Source organism: Microtus ochrogaster, chromosome 8, assembly GCF_000317375.1.
Source record: "Microtus ochrogaster isolate Prairie Vole_2 chromosome 8, MicOch1.0, whole genome shotgun sequence".
In the NCBI taxonomy this organism is placed as follows: Eukaryota; Metazoa; Chordata; class Mammalia; order Rodentia; family Cricetidae; genus Microtus; species Microtus ochrogaster.
The window spans coordinates 30,210,627-30,216,787 of record NC_022015.1 but is presented as its reverse complement, the minus strand read 5'-3'; the positions used below and the strand labels follow the sequence as shown (position 1 = coordinate 30,216,787).

Sequence of the window (6,161 nt, the reverse complement as noted above, 5' to 3'; positions counted from 1 at the left end):
CCTTCCAGCTGACCTGGGTGTCCACCTGACGGCCAGTGCAGATTCCTTCCAGCTGACCTGGGTGTCCACCTGATGGCCAGTGCAGATCCCTTCCAGCTGACCTGGGTGCCCACCTGTTCAGATGACAGCCAGGGCTTCCTACAGGGGTTGTTTGCCTCTCAGGCAATCCCACTCCCTCTGCAGAAGGCCAGGAACATCCAGAGTGTGGTGGCTCATTGCAGTCTCTTTTCTTACGTGTTCTGCTGAAGAGGAAATCATCTAGAAGTCAACCAATTCCATATCAAGATGCCCAGGGGTTTTGGAGCCTTGTAACTCATGTAATCATAAGGCACAGCTGGAGATCTCGCTGCCTTTGGACTTTGGGGCTGTTCTGGACATAACCGGGGCTGTTCACATACTCTTTTTAATTAAAAAACTTATTTTTATATTTAAAATGCTCTATAATCTTGAAGTGAATTTTGCTAATTGTTAATATCCCATCAAGCCATGTAATTCTCCATCTTTAGTTCTGAGGGAAAGAACCCCATTGATATTAAAATGGAATTGTGAACAGCTGTTGGGTTTCAGTGTGTTTTGTAACTCTGGACACTAGCCTTGTTTTCCCTGGATCAGGATGTTTCATGAGCTGTCCTGTTTGCTAGGTCCTAAAGAAATGACTGGAAGCTGGAGGCGCCCCAGCCCTTCTGCCATGTGTCCATTATGTTCTTTACTGGGCTTGTGCTCCCTGCCAGGAACACATGGAAGAGCCGAGTCCGTGCTAGCCCTGGCGTGTGGTCATGTGAGGCCCACACTGCAGAATGGGAACAGCGGAAGCCAAACTCCTGGAACTAGTGTGGGGCTGTTTGTGAGGGAGATGCTCCGGCATGGCAGGACTTGGCCTTTAGCCCTGGGGAGACGCCAGACTGCTCATGGTTGGGCTTGGAGATGACAGCCAAGACTGTGAGAGACAGGTTGTGGTGTGTGGCCTTAAAACGTCGGGGTTTTGTTATAGTTTGTCTTGTTTTTGAAGAGCTTTAGTTTCCTCAAAAAAATGATGTTAATTTTTATGAACAAATGCAAAACTCCTAAGTTCCCACTTTCCTTGCACCTGTGAACCCTAACCCTAACTCTAACTCCTGGAAATGGATGTCCGTGTCTTTGTGCCAGGCGTTCTGGTGCTCGATAAGCACACAGTTTACCCAAGCATTTCCGTGAGCCCAGCAGACCCTCTGGCATCTTCCACCCCGTGAGAAACATCCCTACTCCATGTTAGAGTCCAGAGGACTCCGATTCTGTCTTTTGCCTACTGAAAATGTCATGAGTGACCTTAAAGAACCACCTTCATTTTTTTTAAAATTACACTTAGTGTATCTGGTATGTGTGTATGTGTGTGTGATAGTGTGTGGTGTGTGATGTGTAGTGTGTATGCTTGTGGTATGTGCATGTGTGTATGCATGTGTATGCGTGGAGTGTGGTGTGGTGTGTGTATGTGTGGTGGTATGTGGTGTGTATGTGTGGTGGTGTGTATGTGTAGTGTGTGCAGTGATGTGTGATGTGTGTGTGTAGTGTGGTGTATGTGTGTGGAATATGCATGCATGTATGCATGTGTATGTGTGGTGTGTAATGTGTATGTGGTGGTATGTGGTGTGTGTGCTTGTGTGTGTGTGGTATATGCATGTGTGTGTGGTGTGTAGTGTGGTGTGTGTAGTATATGTGGTATGTGGTGTGTGTGGTGTGATGTGTCTGTGTGTGTGGTATGTGTGTATTGTGGTGGTGTATGGTGTGATGTGTGTCATGGTGTGTGGTGTGTGTATGTGTGGCATGTGCATTTGTGTGTGGTATGTAGTGTGGTGTGATGTGTGGTGTGTATTGGGGTGTGTGGTATGTAGTATGGTGTGATGTGTGTGGTGTGTGTGTGTGTCCGGAGTATTTGTGGCAGTCGGTGCAGGAGCCAGTTTTCTCCTCTCATGTGGGACCTGGAGATCAGACTGGGGGCAGGCTTGGCAGAAAGCACCTTTCCCCACAGAGACATCTCTGCAGCCTACGAACTCCTCCGAGCCTCTTTCTCCGCATCTGTGTTGTGGTGGTGGCACACGGGATTTTCCATCAGCATTGAAGAGAACGCACTGAGAGTGCCTGAGGCGTCAGTCTTTTGTGACAGCCCTTGCCCCTGCCGCACAGCCGGTCCACGTCCAGAGCAGGCCTTCTCTGCTGAAAAAGCCAAGGCCAGCTTGTGGAACCAGAGGTTTTATCTCTGCTGCCTGGAATTCTCAGACTGTTCGGAGCACGAACACCGTGTGATGGAACTGGGCGGCCTTTAAGCACGGGGTGAGGTGGGGGGGGGGCTCTGAGGTCTGTCTTGACGCTTCCCCCAATGACAGCTTCTTGTTCCAGGAGGACTCTGCCTGTGCCTGTGACTACTCGGGAGAGTAGTGTAACTTGGCTATGGATCTTCCGGCTAACCTTGCCACTTACAGATGAGTTCCCACCTTGAGCCCCCTTGCTCAGCTCTGTTGTCCTCCCTCTTCATGACTATGACTGCTGATTCTTAAACCCAGCGTCTCCCCTGTACACCACAGAGCTGGGAAGGTGTAGGGACAGGGAGCATCTGGGTAACATCTTGTTTTAAATGGTCTTTGTATGGTCATAAAAACAATACTTGTTCATTGTAGAATGGACTAACAAGCCCACCCATGGACGATTGCTGTCAGTGGTCTGAAGCAACTCTTTTTTGGTTCTAACAAAATACTACCCGTTAAGTTTCCTTCATATTATCAGATTGTGTGTGTGTATAGGAAGAAGATAATTTTATACATGGGACGAAACTATACATTCAAAATGTATAGTGGTTAGCTCTATCTCCTTTTTTTTTTTTTTTTTTACAATTCTTATACTAAGGCTGCACTTTTTTTTTAGATTTATTTATTTATTTATTATGTATACAACATTCCTTCCATATATGCTTGCATTCCAGAAGAGGGCACCAGATCTCATTATAGATGGTTGTGAGCCACCATGTGGCTGCTGGGAATTGAACTCAGGACCTCTGGAAGAGCAGTCAGCGCTCTTAACCTCTAAGCCATCTCTCCAGCCCTCTAGCTCTCTTCTTTAAAAATTTAAATGACTCAGCCATGTGGTGGTGGTGCATGCCTTTAATTCTAGCACTTGGATGACAGAGGAAGGTGAATCTCTTAGTTTGAGGCCAGCCTGGTCTGTATATAGAACAAGTAAGACACCCAGGACAGCCAGGACTACACAGAAAAACCCTGTTGCAAAAAACATAAAACAAACAAGTTTATATGACTATCCAGTCAAAATCAGCACGGTGTCTCTCTTGAGATGTTATCGACATAGATTCCAAGTTAGATGACATGGCTGTCTGTGTACTTACTGTCTTGCAATGTCCTCAGGAAATCTTTCAAATGAAGAGGGAAAGGCGGGAATGGAGAAATGTTTCAAACTTTGTTCTCTGTGCTTGTGGCTTGACATCTCTGGTCCTCCTCTGGTAACTCAGAAGCCTCCTCTACCTCCAAAGCCTCCCTGGCCCTTTCTCCCACTAAAGCCGCCTTTACCTGCAGGCTTGGCCCACTGCAAGGTAACTTTGTTTCTATCAATTTCACCATCTCCTATGGCTTCCTTGGCAACTTTTGTATCTTCTTCACTGTTGAAGTCTATAAAACCAAACCCTTTGGGAGACCCAGTCTCCTGACCAGTGGCTATTCTTGTACGGATAGAGCTCTCAAACGATTCTCTTAAGATCTCTCCAGTGCTTTCCTCCAGCAGACCTTTTACGGAGTTTTGGATGGCTGACTTTGGGTCCTTGTGATTCCAGCCTGATCGTTCTGCTCTCAGTCTCCATTTTCTTCAGGAGTTTAAAGCTTTAGCATCTTCAAACGAAGCAAATTCTATAAATGCATGCCCTTTTAGATATGCCATTTGGATTCTGGGGCACACTGATAAAAGTTGCTTTCTCAGATACTTCCTAGAGTGGTTCTTCTGTCGTGCTGTGGGAAAGTTAAATCCAAAGTTCTGTTTCACTACAGGTGCTTTTCCTCCCAGCTCTCTCTTGCATTTGTCCTCTCTCCAGGGTAGGAGGGTGAAAGAGATCACCCATCAGCCTCTGCCCGCTGCTTTGATCCGGGTTCTCTCGGCATCAGCTGCTGCCTTGAACTTGGGAGTGGTCCCTTTACTTGTCCCACCCTTGCTGGTTCCAATCTGATCTCCATGGCGTCTTCCAACACTTCATCCTCAGTGATACTGAAAGATGGGTTTTTGTCTAAAAGCTCGATTTTGTGCAACTCGAGCTTTCTTAGTGTCTCTTTTTGTTTTTCTAGTTTAATTTTATTGCCAAACATTTTTTTCTTTAAACCAGTGAGCACCAAGGCTTTTTCTCAGTCTTTAGCAGACTTAAAATCCATGTAACTGAATTTCCTATTTGTACCAGTTCCGGCGTCCACAACAGCAAGGTCAGCTTTTGCAAAAAGTCCACTGGTGGCAACTTTCCATTCAGCTGCAGGTTTGCTGGGATTAAGGTTTCAGCGAACAGGTTGAAAGGTGTGGTTCCCAGCCTCCCACTTTCTGCTTCTTGACTTCAGGAGCTTCTTTTTGGTCATTTCCTTTTCTTTTCTGTTTTCCAGTTGCTGCCTTCACAGGCTCCTGTCTTCCTCCTCCTCTTCATCATCATCATCATCTTCATCCTCCTTCTGGTCACTCTCTTGGCTTTCACAGGAACTCTCTCCCTTTGGCCAGTGTGATCGCCATAGCATCGTCTTCAGAATCACCTGTCTCCTCCTCATTCTCTTCATCATCCTCACCCACATCCTCCATCCTCTGCTGCTTTCCCTGGTTTCACTGCTCTCACAACTGGCCGCTCAGACGAGTCCTCTTTGTCACCATCCATCGTCTCATTGTTGTCATCATCACCATCCTTACCCCCATCGCTGTCTTCCTCTTTGGCACTCTTGTGGTTCTTAGCCACCTTGGCTGGAGTGACAGCTTCCCTTTTCTAAACAAGGTTTGCTACCGATGTTTTTGCTTGTGTGACAATTCTAACCTTTTTTTGTTTGTGAAACTACCAGCTTTGTTGGAGCTGGGGCAGCCTTCCTGCCTTTTCTTCTGAGGGGTGACAGCCTCTCCTCCACTGCCATCATCTCCATCATCTCCTCCGGGGGAGGAGCCATGTTTTGGGAGTTGCCTCAATTTTTTTCTTTTTAACTAGCCCTTGTGAGTTTCGTCATGATGGCAGGTTATGACTACGGCTTGTGTGGCCAAAAAGCAGCACAGAAGAGTTTAGGGAAACTCGAGCAACTCCTATGGCAAGCTCAGCTGGGGACACTAAAGACGCTGGAGCACATACCACTGAATGTCAGCTACAGCTATCATCCAAGGCAAAAGAGGCCGATGTCATCTTAAAGGTCAGCAGAAATTTCCATTTACAGCAGGCCTCCCTTGACCAGCCCTGTCTTGGGCAGCCTCGGGAGTGTCCTGCTGCCTATGGACATGTGTGGGGCCGGCAGAGAGGTGTGCAGATCCTTCTTCAGTGCTGGACGTCCCTGGAGGTGAAGTGAGTCATGCAGCCTGCTGGGGGTGGCCAGGTCAGCTGTCCTCACCCACAGCTCGCTCTCCCTGCCAGACCACCTGTCAGCACTGCAGGTACTAAGCACAACCCATTAGCCCATAGGCAGAACCTACACAGATTGCACTAAACTGGGTTTCCAGGCACCCCATGAGGAGCGTGAAATGGGATTATCTCTTCCCAGTGCTTCCTCATTGTTTCCCTATCAAGAAGAGGAAAGGCATTTCCTTCCACCCAAGGAAACACTGGGCTTTTATGTGTGTGTCATTAGATAAGCTTTTTTTTTTTGTCCCTTTAATCTGTCACTATTAAGTTTTTGCATTAGGATAAAAATATCAAAGTACACAAATCTTTAAACATCTTAAATAAATTGATGACAATGTCTAAACCAACCATTTCAAAGCCATTCACACCAGAAAGTTCAAGCATGTTAAATCCTTAGCAGAGAGGGGCATGTTAACACTGTTCAAACTGTTTCACCTTCTAAAACACCGTTGTTTCCACATCCTTTATGTGTATGCGTGTGTGCCTGTTTGCATGTGTGTATGCGTGTGTGCCTGCTTGTATGTGTGTATGCATGTGTGCCTGCTTGCATGTGTGTATGCGT

General features: G+C 46.8%; 1 pseudogene; it reads right to left on the bottom strand.

Moving 5' to 3' along the window:
- Positions 1-3,489: 3,489 nt before the first annotated feature.
- On the bottom strand, positions 3,490-5,159 carry LOC101991453 (annotated as a pseudogene).
- Between the last annotated feature and the right edge of the window lie 1,002 nt (positions 5,160-6,161).